General features: G+C 55.5%; 3 long non-coding RNA genes across 5 annotated transcripts in view; 1 reads left to right on the top strand and 2 right to left on the bottom strand.

The window, feature by feature from the left end:
* LOC135177249 (uncharacterized) overlaps window positions 1–27,692 on the bottom strand; it is a 247,834-nt gene that overhangs the window by 105,332 nt on the left and 114,810 nt on the right. The window lies entirely within an intron of this gene.
* On the bottom strand, window positions 17,440–18,063 carry LOC135177803 (uncharacterized). Its single transcript, XR_010303161.1, has 2 exons — window positions 18,033–18,063; window positions 17,440–17,884 (listed from the first exon to the last, which is right to left on the bottom strand). It is a non-coding gene; the product is annotated as an uncharacterized LOC135177803 (long non-coding RNA).
* On the top strand, window positions 20,624–22,221 carry LOC135177802 (uncharacterized). Of its 2 annotated transcripts, XR_010303160.1 has the most exons (3): window positions 20,624–20,654; window positions 20,803–21,120; window positions 22,138–22,221. It is a non-coding gene; the product is annotated as an uncharacterized LOC135177802 (long non-coding RNA). The 2 variants fall into 2 exon arrangements; XR_010303159.1 differs by having other exon boundaries at window positions 20,631–21,120.

The raw sequence follows: 27,692 nt of genomic DNA, 5'->3' as shown, positions 1-27,692 counted from the left end.
CCTGTGGCCCTACTCCCGCTCGCGAGAAGATGCTTCACCCTTCTGCAAACAGCAGAAAGAGGGAAAGAGGAAGCAAAACAACCCAGGAAGAAGGAAGAAGAGTGGGAGCAAAGCCAGGCTGATGGCAAGGCAAAGAGGCAGCTCCAGAGTGATAGGGGTTTGTAAGTGCACAACGACCGCGTCGGCTGCGAGCTCCTGCGCGGCGCTAAAGTGAAAGCAGCTGCCAGCGCCTGGCAGCAGAAGCTCTGGGACATGTCACAGCAAAGCTCCCCAGGGCTGCACACAATTACCCTGGCCTTTCATTCGTTCCACTCCATCAGAGCCCTCAGACCGGGGGGGGGAGAGGAAAAGAGAAACTCAAGGGGAAATAGGAACAAAATGCCTAAGAAAGCCTCGCCTCGGGTTCAGCTTGGCCTCGACTGGGTTAGATCCGGGAGAGCCTTCCCTGTCCCACTGCCACAGCTTGCATCCAGAGAAGGTGCAAGTCCCTCCTCCACCTGGGCAAGCACTTGGGCTGAGTGCTTAAGCACCTGATCCATTCTGTGCACTGCAAGCCAAGTCCAGGCTTGCAGTCAGTGCAGACCAACACCCACCTGACTCTCCTCAGTAGCTCTCAAATAATTCAGGGCCCTTAAGACAAAGAATTTGTTGTCCTGGGTTGCTGGTTTGGTATTCCAGTGTCCTGGACACAGCCAACCAGGAAAAGGGTCACTTTCACTGCTCTCACTGTTGGTTTGTGGTGCCACTTCTCCTGAGACAGACCCTTCCGACTAGGAGAACGCAGGAGAAAGCCTCCTGCCAAAGCCCAAGCGCTGCCTTTGGCAACCCCCACTGCATTGCTGAGATAAATGCTGGCTGGAGAAGGGCCACTCTGGGCAGGCATGAAGGGTGTTTGTGAAAGAGGAGGTCATGAAGGGTGTTTGTGAAAGAGAAGCTCCTGTGGGAACCTGAGAAGGTGCTTTTGTGCCAAAGAGTTCACACCGTTGGCTTGACCTCGTATCAGTTCCCTTCTAGCTGCACATAAACACTTGCATCATCTCGTCATGGACCAGAAGCAACATCATCACAGCATCATAGAATGGGCTGGGCTGGAAGGGACCTCCAGAGGTCATCCAGTCCAACCCCCCCTGCAGTCAGCAGGGACACACTCCACTAGATCAGGTCGCCTGGAGCTCTGTTAAGCCTGGCTTTGAGTATCTCCAGGCATGGGGCCTCAGCCACCTCCCATGGCAACCTGTTGCAGTGTTTCACCACCCTCATGGTGCAGAACTTGTTCCTAAGATCCAATACAAATCACAGAGTCACAGAAACATTCCAGCAGGAAGAGTCCCCCAGGATCACCCAGTCCAACCCACAGCCCTGCTCTGCAAGGTGCACCCTCAACCTTAGCCCCAGGCACCACATCCAAATGGCTTTCCAACACCTGCAGGGTTGGTGACTCCACCACCTCCCTGGGCAGCTCATTCCAGGGCCTGACCACTCCTGCTGGGGAAAGATTCTTCCTCATCTCCAGTCTAAACCTACCCAGGGGCAGCTTGAGGCCATTGCCTCTTCTTCTATCACTGCTTAGCTGTGAGCAGAGCCCAGCAGCAGCCTCTCCACAACCTCCTTTCAGGTAGCTGCAGACAGCCATGAGCTCTGCCCTCAGCCTCCTCTTCCTCACACTACCCATCCCCAGCTCCCTCAGTTGCTCCTCATCAGCTTTACTCTCCAGGCCCTTCCCCAGCCTTGTTGCCCTCCTCTGCACTGGCTCCAGCACCTCCATATCCTTCTTGTAATGAGGTGCCCAAAACTGAGCACAAATCTCTCCATTCAAACCATTGCCTCTCATCCTATCCCTGCAGGCCTTTGCAAACAGTCCCTCTGCAGCCTTCAGGTCCTGGCAGGCTGCTGTGAGGTTTCCCTGAAGCCTTCTCTTCTTCAGGATGAACACTTTCAGCTCCCTCAGTCTATCTTCATAGCAGAGATGCTGCAGCCCCCCTGATCGTTTTCATGGGCCTAATGAGGGTGATCACAGAATCATAGAATCAACCAGGTTGGAAGAGACCTCCAAGATAATCCAGTCCAACCTAGCACCCAGCCTTGTGGTAAGGGATTCTGTGTTTGCCAGATGAAGAGTTCATGAGGCTGAACTTCAGCTTGAGAAACATCAAACATCCTGGAGGGCAAACAAGTTCATGAAAACCAAAGCCAGGAGCAGAGCAAAGCAAAGCAAAGCAGTGGAAATTGCAGCTGAAAATGTTACTGCTGGTTCCCTGCCTTCTGCTGGCAGTTGGGTTTTGGACAAGAACAATTCCCGTCGTGGGTTCCGGGAGCTACTGAGCCAGCAGCTGAGAGAAATGGAAAGCAGGAGGAAGAGCTGAAATATCTTCTCCTTCTTGTTTAGACTGTGGTTAGAGCAGCTGAAGGGCTCTGGGTTTGTTGGGCTGGTTTGGGTTTGGGGCTGTTTTTTCCTCCTGATCCATTTGTGTAATACTGAAAAACAAGGGAGGGGAAGAAGTGTCCCAGATCGACCTCGTGGCACAGAAGAGGAAACAAAAAGAAAATGGAAGAGAAGGGGGAGGGAAAAAAAGAGAGAGAGAGAGAGAGAGAGAGAGAGATTTTCCTTGGAGAACTGAGCATCATGCAGAGTTTTCTGCTGGGATAGCTCAATGGCTTTGCTCAAGCCCCAAATTAGATTGTCTTTTATTTGGCAGGCTATTTTTAGAGGGGAGCAGGCAGTTATGTTTGGTTGTGTAAGGAAAGCTGGAGGATATTCCGGGGTGGGGGGGGAGGAAAAAACCCAACAAAAGAGAATTCTGGAGTGAAAGGCAGAGTTTCTCAGAGGGCTCTTTAGAGCTGTTTCAGTTAAAAGCTTGCTGGCCAACAGACTGCTGCTTGTGAGGGAGGGAAGCAATTCTCATGCCATGGGGCAAAAAACATTGAAGGTGTTTGACACTGGGTCTGCAAAAGAACCAAATCGACCTCTGCTGAAGGAACAAAAGATAGCCCAGTGTGGGTGGTGGAGTCCCAGCCCTGGGGCATGGCAGCACAGCCCTTCTGCCCTGCTCAGCCCAGGATGTGCTCTGTGCCACTCCCTGCCAGTGCAGCTGAACACCTGTTGCCTCTGAGCAGTCAGCCACCCTGATGGCCCAGCTGTCCTAGGAGGGCACCACTTAGCACTGCAACATCATAGTCTGGTGGAGGCCAAACGGAGGCCAGGTCACACAGCCATAGAATCACAGAATCAACCAGGTTGGAAGAGACTTCCAAGCTCATCCAGTCCAAGCTGTGCCCCAGCCCTATCCAATCAACCAGACCATGGCACTAAGAGCCCCAGCCAGGCTTGGCTTCAACACAATCAGGACTCAGTTTGTCCTTTCATCCGGGGGGAGCGAGGCACAGCAGTGAGAAGTGGCAGGTGGCTTCCAAAAGCAAGCAGTGATGGTGGAGGAGGCAGAGAGGGGGTCTGTGGATTCAGCAATGACATCTGAAGGTTGTTCCCACTGCCTGCTTCAATGCAGTGCCAGGAGCAGCTGGTGCCATGCTTGGGAATTTCAGCCTCGGAGCAGCTTCACGCCTGCTCTCCCCAGCTGTGTGGAGGCCCACACAAAGCCCTCCAGCTGGTGCTCAGCTCGATATGCCAAAGCAGGAAATACCCTGAGTGCTTGGCTCCCTGCTCTCCATTACATGTGCCCCACCTCACCACTGTGCCACCTGCGTCCTTTGGCAGCAGAGAAGCAGGCTCTGCTGAGGGGCTGCAAACCATCAGCCTTCCGCAGTCACGCTTCCGTGGGCAGGACACATCACTCTTAGAAGACCAAAAGACAACGAGGCCAAAGAATGAAGATGTAGAATACACACCCAGAATTGCCCCTGCTCCAACAGGAACCAAAGGCAGATCAGGCAATGCAAGGGATGGGAACAGCACAGGCTGAGAGAGTTGGGGCTCTGCAGCCTGGAGAGGAGAAGGCTTGGAGCAGACCTTGGAGTGGCCTTCCAGGATCTACAGGGGGCTACAGGAAGGCTGTGGAGGGACTATTGACAAGGTCTGGTAATGACATGACAGGAAGACTCAAACTGGATGTTAGGAAAGGGTTCTTTGGAGTGAGGGTGGTGAGACACTGGCACAGGCTGAGGGCGGCGAGACACTGGCACAGGTTGAGGGTGGTGATACATTGGCACAGGTTACTCAGGGAGGTGTTCAAGGCCAGGCTGGCTGAGGTCTTAAGCCACCTGTTCTAGTGGGAGGTGTCCCTGCCTTTGGATGATCTTTGAGCTCCTTCCAACCTAAACCATTCTACTGTGACAGCTCAAGAGCCAGGACTGCAAAAGACAACGAAGCGTTCCCTGTTCTTACCAAAGCCAACCCAGGCTCACTGTGTCCTGTTTTTGTTATGCTTCCCCCTCCCCATCCTGTTTTCTGCTGCTTTAACCTTCAGTTGTTGCTGTTGGAATTCTTTCTGTGCTGTTCCACTTGTCATTCCCTCTTATTTTTATTAGAGGCACTTTGGCAGAAGACTTATCAGAAGGCGCTGAGCTCGTCCACGAACGTCACGAGCAGCGAGTCGAGGCAGGCAGACAAAGCAGGGAGAGGGCATGGGAAAATATGCAACATGAAATCATTTTGCATGCTGGAGAAATGCAGTGGAACAACAATAATAATGGCAAAGGCCTTGCTGCAAGTGGTTCGTGCTGCTGTAAATGTTCCTGCTGCTCAGGGACTGCTCCTCCGACTACAGAAGGTCCTTGGCGGGGAAGAAAGTGGCACAGCTGCATCAGAATGGGGGGGCCTGGCCACTGCCTGCTGGGGGATAAACTGAACTGAGCTGCATCAGAATGGGGGGGCCTGGCCAATCTGCCTGCTGTGGGATAGACTGAACTGAGCTGCATCAGAATGGGGGGGCCTGGCCACTGCCTGCTGGGGGATAAACTGAACTGAGCTGCATCAGAATGGGGGGGCCTGGCCACTGCCTGCTGTGGGACAGGCTGCACTGAGCTGGATCAGAATGGGGGGGCCTGGCCACTGCCTGCTGTGGGACAGGCTGCACTGAGCTGGATCAGAATGGGGGGGCCTGGCCACTGCCTGCTGTGGGACAGGCTGCACTGAGCTGGATCAGAATGGGGGGGCCTGGCCACTGCCTGCTGTGGGACAGGCTGCACTGAGCTGGATCAGAATGGGGGGGCCTGGCCACTGCCTGCTGTGAGACAGGCTGCACTGAGCTGGATCAGAATGGGGGGGCCTGGCCACTCTGCCTGCTGGGGGATAGACTGCACTGAGCTCTGCACTGAGCAGCTCTCACAGAATCACAAAATCACAGCACAGCTCAGGTTGGGAGGGACCTCAGAGCTCATCTCCCCCAGTCTCCCTGCCATGCCCACGGACACCTCTCAGCTAGAGTCAGCTGCTCAAGGCCTCATCCTGCCTGGCCTTCAGCACCCCCAGCAAGGAGGCAGCCACAGCCTCCCTGGGCAGCCTAATCTAGAATCTCACCACCCTGGTACTGGAGAACTTCTTCCTCAGCTCCAGCCTAGCCCTGCTCTGCCTCAGCTCCAAACCATTGCCCCTTGTGCTGTCTCCAGACACCCTGATGAGAAGTCCCTCTGCAGCCTTCCTGTAGGATCCCTTCAGGTCTTGGCAGGCAGCTCTGAGGTCTCCCTGGAGCCTCCTCTTCTGCAGGCTGCACACCCCCAGCTCCCTCAGCCTGTGCTCACAGCAGAGCTGCTCCAGCCCTTGGCTCAACTTTGTGGCCTTCTCCAGACTCCCTCCAACAGTTCTGTGTCCTTCTTGTGCTGGGGACAGCAGAACTGAAGGCAGGATTAGAGGTGAGGTCTGAGCAGAGCAGAGCCAAGGGGCTGGATCCCCTCTCTTGCCCTGCTGCCCACACTGCTCTGGCTGCAGCCAGCACACAGCTGCCCTCTGTGCTGCATGAGGCCACTGCTGGCCCCTGGGTTTTTTGCTTCATTTTCACATTCCCATCCTTGTTAGGACCTTAGATCACCACCAGGCACTGCCAGTAGTGCTCTGTGCCCCAACTCAGCCCTCCTCAGCCTATCCTCACAGCAGAAGTGTCCCAGCCCTTGGCTCATCTTTGTGGCCCTCCTTTGTGGGCCATCTCAAATGACAATTTAAGGAGCAGATTTCCAGCTCTGGAAATCAAAACCAGCCCATGGGCAAGCACCCAGCTGTGCCATTCTGTGCCCAAGGCATGCTCTCTGCTGGGCTACAATCACCCACAGCATATCCTAGTGGACCACACATCCAGCATGCTGCCGGGGTTCAATCTCAACCTGCCAAGTGGTAAGGTACAGGGCTGAAAAGCTGCCCCTCTCTTGATCCTCTGCTTTGAAGTCCTCTCAAAGCCATTTGCTTACTTAGGCTCAGGCAAGAGAAGGTGGAAGCCTGCCCCCACCCTCCACTGGTGGTGTCCTCTTTCACAGGGGTGCGAGAAGGAAAACAAATCCCTGTGAAACGAAGGTAAGGGAAGCTTTGTGGTGTGCTCACCTAATTAGGGGTAAGATTATACTGCAGGTTGTTCTGGGCTGGACAGGAGGGGCTGGGGTTAAACAAAATAAATCATAAGGTCAATGGTAAGGTGAAAATAGAAAGGCATCCCACCCACCCACACACCCACCCAGCAGCAAGCAGGAAAGTGCACTCCTGGTACCCCAAAGGCCAAGACATCTGAGCCTGGAGGGTTTAGTCCCTTCAGCTGCAGTTGCTGATCACAGCTCTTTGGGGATCAGCTTCTGGTAGGTAATGAGGTCAGACCTCTCCTGGCCAAGGCCAGCAGTCAAAGTGGTGTTGTTTAACCCCACCACTTCTGCAGGGCACTGGAGCTGGACAGAGAGCAGCCACCGAGGATCACTCAGCATGGGGGAGCACCTCAGCAGGAGCAGGAGTGAAGGCCCACGGAGAGGGAATGATGGTCACTCCTCTGGCCAGTGCAGTGGCAGGGTGAGGGGAGCATGTGGTGGCTCACAGCTCAGACTCAACCACAGGATTAACTCTGTAACCTTCCCAACCACCTGTGTTGTACAAACCCAGGGGCAGAGGAAAGCAGACAAGTCACCAGGCTTAGGCTGTGTGTGGGAGCAGAAAGAAGCACAAACACACTGTAGGAGCTGGGTGTTCACATCACAGAGCCACAGAACCAACCAGGCTGGAAAAGATTTTGAGATCACTGAGTCCAACCTAGCACCTAACACCTAGTCAACTAAACCCTGGCACTAAGTGCCTCGTGCAGCCTCCTCTTGAACACCTCCAGGCACAGCCACTCCACCACCTCCCTGGGCAGCCCATTCCAATGGCAGTCACTCTCTCTGCCAACAACTTCCTCCCAACATCCAGCCTGGACCTCCCGTGGCACAGCCTGAGGCTGTGTCCCCTTGTTCTGTCCCTGGGTGCCTGGATGGTGTCTTCCAACCTGGCTGATTCGGTGATTATGGCTATGGTTAGGGTTAGGATTAAGGTTGGGGTTGAGGTTAGGATTAGGGTTGTGTTTAGGGTTAGAATTAGGATTAGTCTTGGGGCTAGGATTAGGGGGTAGGTTTAGGGTTGGGATTAGGTTTAGGATTAGTGTTAAGGCTGGGGTTAAGGTTAGGATTAGGGGGATGGGCAGGGTTAGGGGGTAGGGTTAGTGTTAAGGTTAGGGATAAAGAACTACTCCTCAATCACTGCCCAGCCTTCTGCAAGGAGCCCTCTAGCATATGTAGGGAACAGGGGCACAAATCCTGCCTCAGCCTAGGTGGAAGCCAATGTGGTTTCCTTGGGCTGAACCCAAGCTGAACATCTTTCAGAGCCTCTTTGGCCTCAGGGCTCTTTTTTATGGCCAAAATGATATATGTCACCTGGGAAAAGCCCCCAGAAATTAACAGGAGTGCAACCAGTAGGACTGGGGAGAACTGAAATGATCTCTGGCAGTGGCTGGGGAACCTGGACAATGTTCTGAGACCTGGACAATGGCCTGAGAACCATCCCCTCTCTCAAAGGCTCTCTCTGTAAGACATTCTCTAGAGCTGCTATGATGTAATCCACTTTCAAATCCTCTTCCAGAGGCTCCCAAGCCTTAAGAATGGTTATTGTTTGCTTATTAAATCCTCTATGGCTTTTCCATAAAGCAAGAGCTGCTATTCTCATCAGATCCCCTCCAGTCTGGAGGCAGACAAGAGGGCTGCAATCACTTCTCTCAGGCCCACCGATGCCTTCTGCCCCCTGCCATGCCACCCCTGCCCGTCAGAACCCCTCCGCACAGGCGAGGTGCCGCTGGGACCAGCAGAGCTGGACGTGCTCTGTGGAGCAGCTACTGACACAGCTGCGACCCCTGGCAGGCTGTGAACGGCCTCAGCAGGGCTGGGAAGCTGGGAAGTGATTGTGGAGGTGGAGGCAAACCCCAAAGTGCTGAGGTGGAAACCCCTTGGAGGCCCAGGGTGGGGTGGGTCTGCTCCCCGTTCCTTTGGGAAGAGGTGCACGGAAAGGGAGCACTGCCCAGAGCACCCTGTGGGCTGTGCTGGGTGGAGAGGCCAGCTGAGATGTGAAAGGCACAGCCTTCGGGGCTGGGAATTGTGCCCGGGGTGCTGGCAGGTGGAAGCTGAGGCAGAGGAAGTTCCATGTAAACATGAGGAGGAATTTTTCCCTGTGAGGGTGCCAGAGCCCTGGAGCAGGCTGCCCAGGGGGGCTGTGGAGTCTCCCTCTCTGGAGACATTCAAAGTCCTGTGTGACCTGCTCTGGGTGCTGCTGCTCTGGCATGAGGGCTGGACTGGACGAGCTTGGAGGTCTCCTCCAGCCCCTGATGTTCTGTGACTGTGTGGAAGCATCTGCAGCCAGCTCAGCTGATCTCTGCTGGCCTGGTTTGACTGCCACGGAGTGGCTGCTAGGAAAACACTTGCCGGGTGTTAGCTACCTGCCTTCCCTTCTGCTTAGGAGATGTCTTTCTGGAAAGGGAGGGCGGGGGGATGAAAAAGAGGTGTAATGTAAGGCAGGGCTGTAACAGAGCCTGCCAGCTCTGAGCGTGGCCTTGGCTGCCAGGAGCCAACACAACCAGGGCAGCGATGTGCCCCCTTGAACAGGATACAGCACATCCTGCACCGTGGCAGTGGTTCCACTCCGCAGCCCCAGCCCAGGCCAAGAGCTGCCTCTCTCCTTGAGCTATGCACCTCAGAAAGTGTCAAGGCTGCAAGGCAGGCTGCTTTTCTTTGAAATGTCTTTCTTCCATTCTTTCCTAGTTAAAAAAGGGGGGAAAAATTCATCATTTGCTTGTTTGGGTTTTAGGAGAGGCTCAGCAGGTGACTGAAGGAAAGCACTGAGTTGTCAGGAAGGACTTTGACTAATCAGAGGCTTGGTGGTTTGATTAACCATATCCCCCCCCCCAAAAAAAGGAGGAAAGAAAAAGAACAGTCCAAAAAAGAGCTGAGTGCAGCAGAAGTGGTGCAGCCAAGGTGTAAACAGCTCTGGAGAGACAGAGACAAACTGCACTTCAAAGCTGCTCTGAGTGCGCTCTTGAGTGGGCTGCGAGAAACAAAAGCCCTCCTGCCTGCCTGAGGGGAAGCAGAGCTGCCACGGCTCTCAGCCAGGACAGCTTCACACTCCTCCTTCACAAGTACCACTGCTACCAGTTAAACTGGTACTACTATTATCACTACTACTGCTATTACAATTATTAATTGATCGATTTAGTACTGTTAAAATCAGTCTTTTAAATAACAATTATCACCTAACCGATTATTAATAATTTTATCTATATTATATATAATTGTATGTTACATAATATAAAGTGACATCTATATCATAGGTGATGTATAATAACGATTATTATCTAATGCATGTTATTAATGTCATGTACAATAACATAATATCATTATATGACATCATATAATAATTTATTGTTATCATTATTATGGTGGTGGTTGTTGTTATTGAATCAGCCAGGTGGGAAGAGACCTCGAGGCTCATCCAGCCCGAACTATCCCCCAGCCCTGGCCAAGCAACCAGATCATGGCACTAAGTGCCCCGTCCAGGCTTGGCTTCAACACCTGCAGGGTTGGTGACTCCACCACCTCCCTGGGCAGCCCATTCCAGGGCCTGACCACTCCTGCTGGGGAAAGATTCTCCTCATGTCCAGTCTAAACCTACCCAGGGGCAGCTTGAGGTCATTGCTTCTTCTTCTATCACTGCTTAGCTGTGAGCAGAGCCCAGCAGCAGCCTCTCCACAACCTCCTTTCAGGTAGCTGCAGGCAGCCATGAGCTCTGCCCTCAGCCTCCTTCTCTTCAACCACCCTCAGCTCCCTCAGTCAATCCTCCTAAGATTTACAGACTTGGAAGGCTGTGACTTGGAGAGAGACCTGGAGGTTCTGTTTGGCAGTCTACTGAACATGAGCCAGCAGTGCCCAGGTGGCCAAGAAAGCCAAAGGCATCCTGGCTTGGGTTAGGAACAGGGTGGGCAGCAGGGACAGGAGGTGATCACCCTCTGTGCTCAGCACTGGGGTGGCCACACCTCGAGTGCTGTGTTCAGTTCTGGGCCCGTTTTAGGAGGGAATGGTCTGCCCAGGGCAGTGCTGGAGCCACCATCCTTGGGGGTGTTCAAGCACCAGGTGGATCTGGCGCTTAGGGACATGGTTTAGTGTTGACCCTTCAGTGCTGGGTGGAAGGTTGGACTGGGTGAGTTTGGAAGTCTCCTCCAGCTGGATATATTCTGTGACTGCAATTCTAGCAAAGCACCATGAAGGGCCAGAATTACCAATCTCCCCTCCCTCCAGCTACAGAGCCAGGAGCTGAAGATCTGCTTTGCCTCTTGTACAACTTCTTCCTTCGTGGCAAGAGGAATGCAGAGGCTATTCCTCCCCTCTTGCCCATATGCACTGCAAGTCCTTTGCATTCATTCTCCTTCCCTATCCAGCCATATTTTAAATCAATGAAATCAAAAGGCTACCTACTAAAATAAACCAAACCTAACGAGGGAAGAGAGTTAAAACAAACAGGCAGTGTTTACTTCCCCTGCACTGATCTGCCAAGCTGTGAGCCCCCAGCCAAGGCTATCGATTCATGGCAGAAACGTGAACCTCCCACAGCAGCATGAGGAGCAGCAGCTGGATGGGAAGGGTGAGGGGGGACAGGCACTGTGATGGCTTGGGTGCTACCCACCCCCTTGTCAAATCACCCAGCCTAGATGGGAGTTAAGGACTGAAGCTTCACACTCACAGCTCAGCACAAGAGACAAGCAGATAGTTACAACATTCACAGCTACAGACGAGTTAAAGGTGACACAGAAGCACAGCAGCCCTGCCACAAACCAGAGTCCCCAGGAGGGCTCCCAACCACCCTGCCACCTTCTTGCCACCTCACCCCAGAGTCTGCCTTACGTGCAAGGGGAGTTTGGAGGATCAGCAGGGGAGCTAGAAAGCAGAAGGGTGAGTCACACAGAAGGCAGGCCAGGGAGAAAAGCACAGACACCAGCTGCAACGCAGAGCCACTGTGCCCTTGCTCTCACACGCCTCGGCCATCCCATGAGCGCAGCAGCCATCGCCTTTGCTCCCCTTTCACAGCCTGCAGCCTAATTCTCCTCACCAAAACCTTCCAGCTGGCCCCAAACTAGCAGAGGCCTGCCGGGAAAGGAAAGCAGCATGGCATTCCTGCAAGGCTGGGCGGGCATCTTCACCCCCACAGGCAGCCTTTCTGTCCTGTTGGTAGGACGGGAACGTGGCGCCCGAGCTCTGGCAGTCGGATGTGGCTCTGGCCCTCAGTGGAGAGGGGCTGAGGAGCGCCACGTGTGTGGTGTGCTCCCAGCCACGTCTGGAGCCCCTGGCTCACAGCACAGACAGAGGAGGTGCCATGTGAGCACAGGTCATGCAGCTCAGCTGCTGTCTACCACTGCCCAGCACCTTAGTGTGGAGGAGCTCAGAGGCGGCGGCCAAGGCAGCGAAACGCAGCAGGCTCTCACGGATCGGGGCCGGTAAGCAAAGGAGGCAGCAGAGCACCCCCAGGGAACGTGGAAGCATCCAGGGACATCTGAGCTGAGAGCCACCTTCACTACTCACAGCTCTGCACACAAACACCTCCAGCCTTCTGGACCCTGCGATGTGCAAGGAAGCCACCTCCAGCTGTGCCACCAGGCCGGGAACAGCAGCAACAGGAGGCTCTGCCATTCCTCTCACCCCAAGCCCCCAACTGCCACTTGCAGAGCTTGCAACACGGCTGGATTTCAGCAGGGCCCTTTGTTATCCCCCATTTGCCAAGGAACAAAGAGGGAACTGGATGGCTTCTGCAAGCTGAGAGGGATGCTGGCTCACCAGGCAGTGCCTCAGAGCTGCAGCTGCTGACAACGGGCCGTGGTGACAGAGCGACTCCCGGCGCTTCCGCGCGCCCTGTGCCACGCCAAGGGGGACAAGGGCACGGACGTGGCCGCAGACAGAGTGGGCTCCCTGCCTGCTTCGTCCAGCTCAGAGCAGGAGCCAGCGCATCCACAGGGGTATTCCCTTGCTGCACTTGGTGGCAGCTGGCCCTCAAGGGCTGTTCTGTGGCTGAGAGTAGCAAGAACATTAAAGAGAGGTGGAGGAAGGGGTCGAGGCACACATGTGCCATTACCTCCATCCTGCACTACCAGCTGCTGCCAGCAACAGCACCTTGGTCCCTGCACTTCGTGCTCCAGGAGCCACAACCAACCAACCAGAGAAGGGTCCCAGCCCTTGGGCACAGACTCAGTCACCTCAGGATTGTTTCTGGGAGTAAATATCCCACTGGTGGCTCCTCATTAGGCAGGCACTACAGCCTTACAGGTGGCTCTTTCCTCTCGGGGTTAAAACCCATTGTCAGCCAGGACATTTGCAGCCCTGAGGATAAACACAGGACTGCCCAGAGCCAAGCATTAACTCCACTCTCCCATGCAGAATAAATAAAGACTTAAATGTGGTGCATAAATAAACACAAACCTCAAGCAGCATGGAAAGCAACACAGCCCTCTCTGTGTCCTCCCGCTGGAGTAGCCTGGGAGAAGGAGCCCTCCCTGCCTCAGCTCCACACCAAGCTGCTGCAAGCAGAGCCCAAACAACAGTGGCCTTATTTTCTGGTGGGGCTTTTTAATTCCCTTGTCTCAGATCTGGTCCCTAAATTCTGGCAGAAGGCAGCAGAGTCGGGTGGGATGAGGCTCCTCTCACGGTGTTAGTCCAAGGCATTGGTAAAGTCATGACAAAAAGCGCTGAGTCTTTCTCCTTCTTTTTTTATCCAGGTTGGAAGAGAGCTCCAAGCTCATCCAGCCCAACCTAGAACCCAGCCCTGGCCAAACAACTTCAAGTGAGGAATTCTGTTTTCCAACCATGTGGAGGATGACCTTGGCATCAAGCAGCTACTACATCTGTCTCCCCCTCCCTAACTGCCTATGAATCTGCCAGTGAGGAACACCAAAGCCATTAGTGGTCAGACAATCACAGCACATCCAGAACACATTTCCAGCTGAAAGATGAACAAAGATTTGCCCCTGGTGCCCTCCAAGAGCCAGTAAGCACTTCCCAAGCACTGGAGAAGGGCTGATGTCCATCTGGAAGCACTCAGCTTTCAGGGGTGCCACATGTCACAGCTGGGGTGGGATTCTTTGGCCCCTTATGCTTTAACTACATCTTGTGCAGAGACTTGATCACAGAACCAGTCAGGGCTGGAAGAGACCACAAGGGTCAGCCAGTGCCAACCCCCACCATGGGCAGGGACACCTCACACTAGAGCAGGCTGCACAGAGCCTCAGCCAGGCCTTAAACACCTCCAGAGATGAGGCTTCCACCCTCTGCCTGGGCAACCTGTTGCAGGATCTCACCTTCATGGTGAAGAACTACTTCCTAATGTCTAATCTAAATCTCCCCTTCTCTAGTTTGGATCCATTCTGCCTACTCCTATCACTCCCTGACATCCTAAAAAGTCCCTCCCCAGCTTTTTTGTAGCCCACTTCAGACCCTGGAAGGCCACAAGAAGGTCCCCTGGGAGCCTCCTCTGCTCCAGCCTGCACAGCCCCAACTCTTTCAGTCTGTGCTCACAGCAGAGCTGCTGCAGCCTCTGAGCATCCTCCTGGCCCTGCTCTGGACACACTCCAGCACCTCCACATCCCTCTTGTCCCAGGGGCACCAGAGCTGGATGCAGCACTCCAGGTGGGGTCTCAGCAGTGCAGAGCAGAGGGGCAGGATCACGTCCACAGGGCAGGTGTGAGCTGCACAGCCATAAATCGCCTGCCTTAACCGTTGGTGGCAACTGGCAGCAGGCAAAGGTCATTTGTCTCCAGCAGGCGTTTCTGCAGGACACAGCCTTCTGTTCTGTCCAGTGGCCATGGCCTTTCTGACCACCTTCTTGGGAGAGCCACAGAAAGAGAAGGGGGGAGCAGCCGGAGCCCGGCCAGGCTGCTGAAAGCCTCTGAGAGGGGCTACAGCAACCCGAGGCAAAACACAAGAAGCCCCAGGGGACAGAGTGCTCCACGAGGCAGAGATTGTGTGCACTGATACCTGCAGGCACAATCCCGACTGCAGACACCAGCTCGGTGCCAGAACGCTTTTCCGCTAGGAGACTTCAAATTTATGCTCCTAGCAGGGCTGTGGAGTTCACAGAAAGGTCAAACCCATCTGCTGCTTTGCGCTGTAATGCAATACTCATCCCAGTGGTTTCAATTAGGGCCCTCACAATTAGTTTCCCCATCACATTTGTGTTTTCCCTTCTTATCCCAGGCAGAAGAAAGGCTGCTGCAGGCGCTGCCTTCCCTACCGAAGGGCACAGGCAGGCTCATGACTTCTGTCACCAACCCCGGGGTTGGTCACCCTTCACAGCCCCAGAGCACCCTCAGGCTTTCAGACAGACTCCAGATGGATGCTGGTTTCAGCTGGTGCAGGATGCCCAAGCAGCTTTGGCTGGGGAGGGTCTGCCTGGCCAGCCCCGGAGGCCAGAGCAGCTGGCTGCAGGTGTGCGGAGCAGGCTCCGTGCGTGCCAGAGCAGGAGGGAGAGGGCACAACAGTTGGGCAGCCTTTATGGCACGTATGTGGTGACACAGGTGAAAAACACCACCAGTGAAGCCCACACTTGTTGTGCAGTTGAGTTTGACCCAAGCCTCACCAAGCAAAACCAGGAGTAGGTGCAGCTGGGAAGATGGAATTGCTGAGGTTGGGAAGCTCTCTTTAATAGAACACTCAGAGGGAAAGGGCTTCCTGACCACTTTGCTGGGTGCAGGATAGCGTGGCCAGCAGCACCAGGGCAGTCCTTCTGCCCCTCTGCTCAGCACTGCTCAGGCCACACCTTGAGCCCTGTGTCCAGTTCTGGGCTCCTGAATTGCAGAGAGATGCTGAGGTGCTGGAAGGTGTTTGGAGAAGGGCATCAAGGCTGGGGAGGGGCCTGGAGCACAGCCCTGTGAGGAGAGGTTGAGGGAGCTGGGGGTGTGCAGCCTGCAGCAGAGGAGATTCAGGGCAGAGCTCATTGCTGCCTGCAGGGAGGCTGTAGCCAGGTGGGGTTGGGCTCTGCTGCCAGGCAAGCAGCACCAGAACAAGGGGACAGAGTCTGGAGTTGTGCCAGGGCAGGGTCAGGCTGGATGTTAGGAAGAAGTTGTTGTCAGAGAGAGTGATTGGCACTGGAATGGGTTGCTCAGGGCGGTGGTGGAGTCACTGTGCCTGGAGGTGTTCAAGAGGAGGCTGCATGAGACACTTGGTGCCAGGGTTTAATTAATTAGAAGGTGTTAGGTTGGGCTTGATGATCTCAAAGTCTTTTCCAGCCTGGTTGGTTCTGTGATGAGAACATCCAGCTCCTAACGTGTGTTTGTGTTTCTTTCTGCTCCCACACACAGACTAAGCCTTGCTGCTTGTCCACTTTCCTCAGCCCCTGGGTTTGTGCAGTACAAATGGTTGGGGAGGTTACAGCAATTCACTTTCAGTCAGCAGCAGAGTTTCAAACCAGGTTTTGGGCCCAGTCACAAACTGCATCTGGCACAGAGGCCCTGTGGTGTGGGCCACATGGCAATGGATTCCCAGCAGCTTTGAGCTCCCAGAGCAAGAAGGAGCTTTGAGTCACCAACACCTCCTTGTCACATTATGGCTTTCCATGGCTCTGTCCTGCCCTTTAAAAGTCTGACTCAAGGTTCTTTGTTCCCCCCCAGTGAGTGATGTTGAGCCACAGGGAATGCCTGGAAAGCAGCTCTGGAGGGAGAGCAAGACATCACCACAGTGGTGCTGTGCATGGTGCCAGCCTCTGAGCAGTGGGGCAGACCAAGGAACCTCTGCCCCGACACAAGCACCAAGGGCAGCCAGCTGCTGAGGGCCCATAACAGCCACGAGCCCGCGGGCTACAAGGCAGCCTCTGGCTCCCCGTGGGTGTGAGGGGGAGAAGCCCACAGGAGTCAGACAGGCTCTGAAGAGCTTCTCATGAAGCCATTGCAGAGCTGTTCCTGCCTGAAGCAGGACTGACTCTTAGCACTGGCAGGCTGTGCCCATTCTGCTGAACACTGAGCTCTGGTGAATGGATGCTTGCACACTGGGCAGGGCTGGAGGCTAGGTTGGACTGGATCAATGTGCAGGTCTCTGCCAACCTGCTCAACTTTGTGATGTGCCTGAGTGATGCCACTGCAAGAGGACCAAGTAGTCTGGGGCTTGCCATAGCAACCATCATCCTCCCGTGCCTGGTTGAGAGGCGGAGTAGGTCACTACCAGAAAAAGAGGAGGCTGGAAGTACATTGCCAGAGGCCCACAGGAGCACCAGCAGGGTTAAGCTCAAAAGTTGGGAAGACAACGTAAATGAGGCAGGAATGACCTCAGTGCTCTCTAGAGCAGCACAGCCATGGGCCATGTCAGAAACCATCACAGCCTCATGCCTGCTCAGCAACCCACTGCTCTGTCAGCCTGGCCCTGAGGGGGAGAAGGGAGCACCTAAGCATATGAACCCACCTGGAGCCCTCTGTGCAGTGCTGGAGCCCCCAACACAAGAAAGGCATGGAATGGTTTGAGCCAGTGCAGAGGAGGCCACCAAGATGCTGAGAGGGCTGCAGCAGCTCTGCTGTGAGCACAGGCTGAGAGAGTTGGGGCTGTGCAGGCTGGAGAAGAGAAGGCTTGGAGGAGACCTTGGAGTGGCCTTCCAGGATCTGAAGGGGGCTCCAGGAGGGACTATTGACAAGGTCTGGTAATGAGAGGAGGAGGAGGAATGGGTTTGAAATGGCAAAGGGGAGATGGAAAGTGGATGTTAGGAAAGGGTTGTTTGGAGTGAGGGTGGTGAGACACTGGCACAGGCTGTCCAGGGAGGCTGTGAGGCACAGAAGCACCCAACGTGAGCTTTGATCCCATTCTGTGACTCTGTGCCCCACAACCTCCCTAGAGGTGTTCAAGTCCAGGCTGGATGAGGCCTTGAGCAGCCTGTTTCAGTGGGAGGTGTCCCTGCCTATAGCAGGGGGTTGGCACTGGCTGAGCTTTGAGCTCCCTTCCAACCCAAGCCACTCCAGGTTGTTACCAACACATGGGGGATGACTTCAACCCCAGACATCTCCATACTTCATGGAGCTAAAGAAGGCAAAAGGGTTAGACCTAAGCCCCCTGCACAGCCTGTGGAGCACTGGGAAGAGCACCTGGCAGTGCTGTGCTGGCACACACGGAGCAGTCACCTACTCAGTGCCTGTGCCACCAACACAGCCCAGCTGGGGGCTGGAGCGTGGCTGCAGCTAAACCCCAGCTGGGTGCCAAACCCCAGCTTGGACGTGAGCAGAACTCATCCTCCGGAGGTCAGAGAGCCAAAGGGCATCCGTGAAGCCAGGTCCCATCCTTCTCCAGAGCTGCCAGGGAGCTGCAGAGGCAAAGGAACCTGCTGGAAGAAGAGGACTCCTCAGGCATCTCCAGCAGGCTCAGGCGAGGCTTCTCCAGACGGCTCACAGGCTCCTTCCTGCCCTCTTCAGCAGGCAGCAGAGAGAAGCAGCTGAAAGGAGAGAAGCTCACCCAGCACCCAGAGGTGACATCAGAGCAGTCATGGAGCCTAACCTGCCCTAACGAGCCGGGGGGCCAAGCAGGCCCCCCGGCCTTTGGAACCCACTCCCACACACCCAGTGCACACCACAGGCACTCACCGGTGACGAGGGGAGCAGGATCCCTCTGCCCAGATGGGCGAACTTGGGGCTCTGCCTCGCCTGCGCTGCTTATAAAGGGCAGTGGGCAGGGAGGGCAAAGTGGTCACACCTGGGGGGGGAGGAGACTGCCGCAGGACCCAGGTGCGGTGCGTTAGGGGAAAGGCAGTGCGGGGCGGGAGAGGGGAGGTGGTGCTGAAAGGACAGAGGGGAGCTGGGACGAGGAAGGTGGGAGGAAAGGAAGGGATGGAGAGGAAAGGAAGGGATGGAGAGGAAAGGAAGGGATGGAGAGGAAAGGAGGGAGACTGGAAAATGAATGAAACTGGAAACTGGACTGTAGCAAAGCAAACCCAACAAAGGTGGAGCTGCTCTGGCAGGGCAGCTGGTGGAACCATGCAGCTGGTGCAGCCATGCAGTTGGTGCAGCCATGCAGTTGGTGCAGCCATGCAGTTGGTGCACTCAGCTGGTGCAGCCATGCAGCTGGTGCAGCCATGCAGTTGGTGCAGCCATGCAGTTGGTGCACTCAGTTGGTGCAGCCATGCAGCTGGTGCAGCCATGCAGTCGGTGCAGCCATGCAGTTGGTGCAGCCATGCAGTTGGTGCACTCAGCTGGTGCAGCCATGCAGCTGGTGCAGCCATGCAGTTGGTGCAGCCATGCAGTTGGTGCACTCAGCTGGTGCAGCCATGCAGCTGGTGCAGCCATGCAGTCAGTGCAGCCATGCAGTTGGTGCAGCCATGCAGTTGGTGCCACTCAGCTGGTGCAGCCATGCAGCTGGTGCAGCCATGCAGTCAGTGCAGCCATGCAGTTGGTGCACTCAGCTGGTGCAGCCATGCAGTTGGTGCAGCCATGCAGTTGGTGCACTCAGGCTTTGAGACTTGAAGAAGGCAGAATCCACGTTGCCAGACTGTTTGGTATATGGCAGTGGCTGGTGAGTGAGTGTGTGTGAGACCATCTGCTCTGAGCCAGGAGCTGTGGCACCACCTCTGCTGCTGGGTGCCTGGCAGCAGAGCCCAACCCCACCTGGCTACAGCCTCCCTTCAGGGAGCTGCAGACAGCAATGAGCTCTGCCCTGAAAGATGATCTTTCATAGAATGACTGAATGGGCTGGGCTGGAAGGCACCGCCAAAGCTCATCCAGTCCAACCCCACCCTGCAGTCAGCAGGGACATCCTCCACTAAATCAGGTTGCCCAGAGCCCTGTCGAGCCCACCCTTGACTATCTCCAGGAATGGGGCCTCAACTATCTCCCCAGGCAGCCTGCTGCAGTGTTCCACCCCCCTCATAGTAAAGAACCTGTTCTAAGACCCCGTCTAAATCTGCTCTGCTCTGGTTTGAAGCCGCTGCCCCTGCTCCTATCACCACAGCCCTTTGCAAACAGACTCTCTCCATCCTTCTTGCAGCCCCCCTCAGGTACTGGCAGGCTGGAGCCTTGCCATCTTGCCTTCAGTCTCCTTTGGAGCTGCTTGCTCCTTCAGTGGTACTGTGTCCTTCAGACTACTGCTGCAGGCCAGGAGAGCCCCTCACGTGGGCTTCTGGCTCGGCACACACCTGCAGCTATGAGACCTTCTGCTGTGAGGAGAGCCAAGAAGCTGCCCCGTGGGGAATTACCAAGAGCTTGGCTGGGGTCGTTGGAGGCCTGCAGCACAGACATGCAGGGATGCCCAAGGCAGCCACACCTGGGCAGTGCTATGAGAGACACAACTTCTATGGGCACCCCAGCAGAAGATGCCAAACCTGTGTAAATACTGTGTGCAGTGCTGGGCTCCTCGGCTCAAGGGAGATGTTGAGGTGCTGGAAGGTGCTCAGAGAAGGACAGCAAGGCTGGGGAGGGGCCTGGAGCAGAGCCCTGTGAGGAGAGGCTGAGGGAGCTGGGAGTGTGCAGCCTGCAGCAGAGGAGGCTCAGGGAATGTGGGGTTGGGCTCTGCTGCCAGGCACCCAGCAACAGAACAAGGGGACACAGTCTCAAGCTGTGCCAGGGGAGGTCTGGGCTGGATGTTAGGAGGAAGCTGTTGGCAGAGAGAGTGATTGGCATTGGAATGGGCTGCCCAGGGAGGTGGTGGAGTGGCTGTGCCTGGAGGTGTTGAAGCCAAGCCTGGCTGGGGTAGATACTTCATGGAGTCATAGAATCAAGCAGGTTGGAAGAGACCTCCAAGCTCACCCAGCCCAACCTAGCACCCAGACCTGGCCAAGCAACCAGACCATGGCACTAAGTGCCCCAGCCAGGCTTGGCTTCAACATGCAGTCCAGCTGCCCTGCCAGAGCAGCTCCACCTTTGTTGGGTTTGCTTTGCTACAGTCCAGTTTCCAGTTTCATTCATTTTCCAGTCTCCCTCCTTTCCTCTCCATCCCTTCCTTTCCTCTCCATCCCTTCCTTTCCTCTCCATCCCTTCCTTTCCTCCCACCTTCCTCGTCCCAGCTCCCCTCTGTCCTTTCAGCACCACCTCCCCTCTCCCGCCCCGCACTGCCTTTCCCCTAACGCACCGCACCTGGGTCCTGCGGCAGTCTCCTCCCCCCCCAGGTGTGACCACTTTGCCCTCCCTGCCCACTGCCCTTTATAAGCAGCGCAGGCGAGGCAGAGCCCCAAGTTCGCCCATCTGGGCAGAGGGATCCTGCTCCCCTCGTCACCGGTGAGTGCCTGTGGTGTGCACTGGGTGTGTGGGAGTGGGTTCCAAAGGCCGGGGGGCCTGCTTGGCCCCCCGGCTCGTTAGGGCAGGTTAGGCTCCATGACTGCTCTGATGTCACCTCTGGGTGCTGGGTGAGCTTCTCTCCTTTCAGCTGCTTCTCTCTGCTGCCTGCTGAAGAGGGCAGGAAGGAGCCTGTGAGCCGTCTGGAGAAGCCTCGCCTGAGCCTGCTGGAGATGCCTGAGGAGTCCTCTTCTTCCAGCAGGTTCCTTTCCCTCTGCAGCTCCCTGGCAGCTCTGGAGAAGGATGGGTTTGGCACTAGTGACACATCTTCAGCTGGACATGTCTCCGTGTGGCTGATAGGGAGGTGCCACTGGACAACAAGCAAGGGTTTGTGTGTTGTGATGGTTTGGGTGTTCTCTGCCCCCCACACTTTGGAAGTCTCCCAGACTTGACTCAGCAGCTCTGGAAGGTAAGTGAAGCTTATTTACCGCTAGCACAATATGTAAGCAGCTACTTACAGTATAGGCAGCAATAGACAAGGCAAAAGGGAATGCAGAAGCACAACTCCCCTCCCAGACACCTGAGTCCCCAGGAGGGGTTCCCAACCACTCCTTCACCTTCACCTTACCCCTCTCAACCTTACTTCAGTCCCAAGGAAGTGTGGAGGTTTGGCCAGGGGGGTTAGGAAACAAAGTGGATTAGAGAAGTAAATGGAGGGTGAGGTCAGAGATGCAGCTCAGCCAGTTCCCCAGCAGCAGTGAGAGGAGACTCCCTTAGCTATGCTGTGCTCTTATACTTCTCAGCAAGCCTGTGAGTGAAGCAGACATCAGCACTGTTTCACAGCCTGTAATCCAGGTCTTCTCACCAAAACATTCTAACTAGCTCCACACTAGCACATGTGTGCTGGAGGTTTTATGTGGAGAGGGAAGTGTCCAAACAGAGTCTTGCTGCTGCAGCAGAACTGCCTGGCCTGCCTCAGTGGCCTCCCCAAGCAGCCTGACCTGAGCACGAGCAAAGCATGCACCATTTGAAGGCAAATTAGCCCCAGTCCAAATGTAAATCTGAACGTTTTGGTCCTGGCCAAACTCTCTCTCTCTCCCCCCCCAGTGTGCTAGTGCTGACGGTGCACATTTCTGCTCTCCCTGTTACAGCCCATTTAGCATGGCCTCAGTGAGGCTGCCTCACAGTCAGGGGGTGTTATTGCCCAGTCCTCCCCTGCCAAGCTTCTCCCTCTACTGCCATTCCAGCAGCTGCGAAGGGCTTGCCCCTTTGAGCCCTCTTTAATAGTTCTTCTCCACCAGGGTGAAAATGCCAGGTCTTGGGGAGCTGCTTTCATGGCCCTCAGGTCGGGGAGAGGTTTGAGGGTGAGCCCCTGACAGAGGAGCAGACCCATCAGCCTCTCGGGTGTTTACTGGCAGGGCAGAGCTCTTCCTTGGCAGGCTCTGGTTTGAGCTGAGCACAAATTCACTCGAGCACATCCTTTCAGGTGTGTCTGATCCCCTGCACCAGTGACCACCCAGCCACCTGGAAGCTCTCCAGCTCCTTGGAAGACATGAGAAAGGGGAACGAGTCCTGTGCCTTGGGACGCCGCAGAGGCGCCGCAGCCCGCGCAGGAGTGCGCTCGGTGGCTGCGTGCAGCTGTGCTCCTCGCCCGCCGCTGTGCTCGGCACACACCTTCCTGCACACCAGCTCTGGGAAAGGCTCCAGTTCATGGAGTGCTGCAAATCCAGCGGGGACCTCAGAGCTCATCTGCTCCACCCCCCCACCACCATGGGCAGGACACTTCTCAACTAGACTCAGCTGCTCAAGGCAGGTTGTAAACACTCCAGGAGAGCCTCTTCCACCACAGACAGACTGATGGAATCAATGAGCTATGGCTTAGGTGGGAAGGGACTTCAAAGATCATCTGCTCCGACCTCCCTGTCTCAGGCAGGGACACCTCTCAGCTAGACTCAGCTGTTCAAGGCCTCACCCAGCCTGGCCTTCAACATCCCCAGGCAGGAGGCAGCCACAGCCTCCCTGGGTAGCCTGTGCCAGAGTCTCACCACCCTCCTACTGGAGAACTTCTTCCTCAGCTCCAGTCTAACCCTGCTCTGCCTCAGCTTCAAACCATTGCCCCTTGTGCTGTCTCCAGACACCCTGATGAGAAGTCCCTCTGCAGCCTTCCTGTAGGATCCCTTCAGCTCTTGGCAGGCAGCTCTGAGGTCCCCTTGGAGCCTTCTCTTCTGCAGGCTGCACACCCCCAGCTCCCTGAGTCGGTTCCTGGGTTTAGCTCTCCCTGTAACCACGGGACAGATGACGGTGTGTAAATCTGCTGTGGTCACCTGGCTGGTGATTTCACCTTTCCTGGAAGGCATCAGGTTGCAGGAGGGTGGAAGCTGTTGCAAGCATGCTCCCAGCCCGCGGGGGCTCCACACAACACAGTCAAGCTTCTCATCAGGCAGTGCATGAAAGAAACACGGCAGCTAGGATTTCCCCCCAGACAGCTGCTCCAGCCTGTGCTCAGCTAAGGGGGCAAGCAGGCCAAGCTGAGCAGCAGAAGAGGCAGCAGACACGAGTGGCACAGCCCTCTGGTGAAATGCCTCTCCCCAGGTTGCATTATGTGCGTGGTAAACTGGGCACCACTCTGAGCTCCTGCTCCAGCTGCACACAGGGCAGGGAGTAAACCTGCACAGACAGCAGAGCATGTCAAGAGCCATCAGAATGTACAAGCTCAGTAGACAGAGCCTGGGGGGCTTCCTCCAGGAGCTAAAGCTATCAGAGATGAGAGCACACCAACAGAAACCAGAGCACCCTCACTTGTGTAAAGCCAGCAGCAGAGCTATGCAGAGCACTCTGCCCTGGCCCTGCTGGCAGCTGGCCCACTTGCCACAAGAGCAAATCGGAGCAAGATTCCAGGGAGCAGAGCTCCACACAGCAGTGGTGTGAAGCAGAGAGGCAGCAGGAGAAGGAGCTCCAAGGAACTGGGCTCCTTGGCTGTGTTGTGGCAAGAGAAGTGCCCAGACAGCCGACTGAGGAGTCTGTCTCCACTGAGTGTACTTGTTCTAAGGCAGAGAGGTACAAGCTGTCCCTCTGCTGCCTCCTCAGGGGTGCTGAGGCCAGCCCAGACAAACCAAAGGCAGTGAGAGGGCAAAGGGAACATTTGCTGCCTTTATTGCTGCCTTCTGCTGCGAAAGGAAGCCTTAGGACGGGCAGCAGCACGCTGAGGACGTCAGGGATCAAATGAAGCCAGCCTAGGGACCTGGAGTTGCCTAAAAGCAGATTGTTTTCAGCCTGGGGGTTTTCAGCAAGCTTTCTGTTGGTGCTTCAAATAAAAATTCCATTTCCCTAAGAATTCTTTTGCTTCTGGGGAGAAAAAAAAAGGAGTCCGAAAAAGAAAGCAGAAAGAAACTGCAGTGGGGAAGAGGGAGCAGATCTGTCACACCTCTCTGTTCCCTGCTTGCTACCTGCTGTAACCACTGGAGGAGAGCCTCCTCTCTGTTCCACCACAGACACAGACACAGAATCAGTGAGTTATGGCTCAGGTTGGAAGGGACTTCAAGGATCATCTGCTCCAAGCTCCCAACCGCAGGCAGGGACACCTCTCAGCTACTCTCAGCTGTTCAAGCTTTCATCCAGCCTGGGCTGGAGGCAGCCACAGCCTCCCTGGGCAGCCTGTGCCAGAGCCTCACCACCCTCCTGCTGAGGAACCTCTTCCTCAGCTCCAGTCTAACCCTGCTCTGCCTCAGCTCCAAACCTTTTCCCCTTGTGCTGTCCCTGGACACCCTGAGGGAAAGTCCCTCTGCAGCCTTCCTGTAGAGCTGCACTCCAACAGCTGAAGGGATCCTAAGGTCCCCCTGGAGTCTTCTCCAGCTGGACAAGCCCAGTTCATTCCACCTATCCTCATAGCAGAGGTGTCCCAGCCCTGGGATCACCTTTGGAGCCATCTCAAACGACCACTGAAGGACTAGATCTCCAGCTCTGGAAATCAAAATCAGCCCATGGGCAAATAAATGCCCAGCTGTGCCCGTCTGTGCCTAAGCCATGCCCTCTGCTGAGCTCTGGTCACCCCCAGCAGCCCATTGCAGAGTCCCAGCAGGCTCCCAGCAAGTGAGCAGGTAAGGCTGGGCTAGAGACAGGGCACAGACAGCCGTGAGGAGCTGCTGGGGCTCCCCTCCTGAGGCCTGGATGCTGAGAGATGCTTCTCTGGAGTGATGCTTTGGCTAACACACAATCAGCACATCTCCATGCCAGGCCAACCAGGGACATCTAACATCTAGTAGGCTGGAGATGTCAGCCTGGGGGGTCCAAACATTCCTGTTAGTCATAAACTCAGCATCTAGATCTATACATGAACCAGTTGAGAGGACTCACAGGGTGAGAGGCAATGGATTGAAGCTTAAGTAGAGGAGACTGAGACTGGAAGAAACTCTTCACAGTGAGGGTAGGGAGCCACTAGCACAGGTTGCCCAGGGAGGTCATAAATGCCCCCTGCCTGGGGGTGTTCAAGGCCAGGTTGGATGAGGCCTTGAGCCACCTGCTCTATGGAAGGTGTCTCTGCAGGGAGGCTGGAACTCAAGGATGTCTGAGGTCCCTTCCAACCTAAACCAATCTATGAGACATAAAATCATAAAGGCTGGGAAAGGTCCTCAAGCCCAAGCATCAGCCCAGCACAGGCATGGCCAGCAGCAGTGCAGCAGCACTTCACACCTTGCCTTCCTCCAGCAGCCAGCCAGCTCCTGCAGCCCTGCATTGCACACTGTGGTGCATGGAGCTCCACGCTCCCGTGCCCTTCTTTTGTCAGCCAGGGCCCAGCCTCTGAAAGAGGTTGTTTTAGGCTGATCATGGCATCCTGCACTTCTCTATCAGCCCTGAGCCCCTGCCTTGTCCCAGGGCTCACCCTGCCAGCTCCACAGCACCTTATCAGGAGTGTCACACCAGCAGAAAGCACCAGAGCTGCAGAAAGACCTTTCCATGCTGAACTCCCAGGGCCCCACTCTGGTTTATTCCATTTAAGCATCACTGTGTTTGTGTTGCAGTAGCATCTAGTGGTCAGGGCTATGACAACAGAGAGCAAGAGAAGCACTCCTGCCAAGAACCCACCCCTAAATACAGTTAAGCTTAACCAAGAAACAACAGGTGGTCAGATCTGCCCGCTGCTGCCAGCACAAGGTAACTCAAGTTGACTCTGCAGGCCTAATTCTCATGTGAAAGTCAGAGCAGAAGCAATTTACATCCTGTGCTGGCTGGCTCCAGAGACCTGAGTATAAATGAGAATCCAGTCCTAAATCCTCAAAGGGATGCAGGCTTCAGGAAGGTTTGCAGCTTGAGAGAGGATCTGGGCTCTGCTCTGCAGCGTGTGAACAGCTGAATGAGCAATTCCTGTTCTCTCAAGAAATGTCATTATGAGTGCTTGGTTTGGGCTGCTTTTCCCTCCATAAATTCACTCCACTCACTGGGCTGTAAGCAGGGGAGCAGTAAAGCCTGCTGAGCTAAGAGCAGCACACATCAGCCCGGCAGCAACATGCAGCAGGGAACTGGGAGTGCAGGAGGAAGAGGTGCTGCTGAGGAGCTGCTGCTGGGAAATGCACCCACTGCTGGAGCCCTCCTCAGCAAGCAGAGCAGGTGCTGGGCTTGGCTTCCTGGTAGTGCACAGCACCACAGACACCTTCTGCTTGGAAAAGACCTCAGGACCACCCAGTCCAACCCACAGCCCTGCTCTGCAAGGTGCACCCTCAACCTTAGCCCCAGGCATCACATCCAAATGGCTTTCCAACACCTGCAGGGTTGGTGACTCCCTCCTGTACTGAGTGCCCCAAACTGAACACAACACTCGAGGTGAGGCCTCAGCAGAGCTGAGCACCAGAGGACAATCCCCTCCCTGCTCCTGCTGGCTGCTCCCAAGCAGGGTGCCCCTGGCTTTCTGTGCCACCTGGGCACACTGCTGGCTCACATTCAGTTGTTCATCGATTACAACCCCCAGGTCCCCTTCTGCCAGGCAGCTTCTGCCCCAGGTAGAACTCTTCAGGCACACAGGATGGACAATCAAACAGAGAGGAGGAGCATCAAGACAGGACTGTGTCTGCTGGCTGCATTTCTTTGTCTTTCCAGTGTTTGGGCAAACCCAGGGGGAATAAATGCCATGCAGGAATGCCTGGAAGCAGGTCCTGAAGTCCCTTCTCGGAGCTCTTGCTGAACAGGACTGGCCTGAAAGATCAGAAATGGTTTCCACTTGACACCAAGAGCTCAGCCTGTGCTCTTAGGTTAGCTCAGGGCTGGAAGCCAAGGTTTCAGGATCACAGAGCTTCTCTGGCTGGAAGGCACCTCCAAGATCATCCAGGCCACCCTCAACCTAGCACCAAAGGCTGAGCACTAAAGCCTGTCCCAAAGTGCAGCTCCACAGGCTGCCTGAAGAGCTCCAGGGATGGGGCTCCAGCACTGCCCTGGGCAGACCATTCCACGCTCCAGACCCCTCTCAGTGGAGAAGCAGTTCCTAACATCCAGAGAAATATTTGCTGGTGTCTTGATGTTTCTAGCCCTCGGGGCCAGCCTGGCCTCACTGTCCACACTCTCGAGCCTTGCCTTGCTGTCTGGCTGCTCTCTGGCTCTGCAGTGAGGAATCCAAGCAAGCCACATCCAAACTCTGGGCCCGTGGCAGAAAGGCACAGGAAGCCAGTGGCAAACCCAGGCTCAGCAGCAGCTACCAAGAGGAGAGTAGCTGCAGCCAGCGACGAGAGAGGTCCTCACTCCTCGCCCTGCCTGTGGCAAGAGCTCTTTCCACCCCAGCAAACAGACTCCATGCAGAAAGTCCCTGCCACAGGCAAGACAGATGAAAGGAATGGGCGACAGGAGCGTGACGAAGGAAAACCAGCCAATGTCAGGAGCAGCTCTGCTGGAGGGGCAGGAGCTGGGCTAAGGTGCACTCAGATGGGCTCAGCTCTAGGCCTGAGAGGGACTGGTGTAAAATAGGCCAGCACTGATGTGTGTGACAGTGTGCTCCAGGAACCACTGCAAGAATCACAGTGCCAGGGGCTGGAGGGCACCTCCAAAGCTCAGCCAGTC

This window comes from Pogoniulus pusillus, chromosome 8, assembly GCF_015220805.1.
Source record: "Pogoniulus pusillus isolate bPogPus1 chromosome 8, bPogPus1.pri, whole genome shotgun sequence".
NCBI lineage: Eukaryota > Metazoa > Chordata > Aves > Piciformes > Lybiidae > Pogoniulus > Pogoniulus pusillus.
The sequence above is the reverse complement of the archived record's forward strand: the minus strand, read 5'-3'. Positions and strand labels throughout refer to the sequence as shown.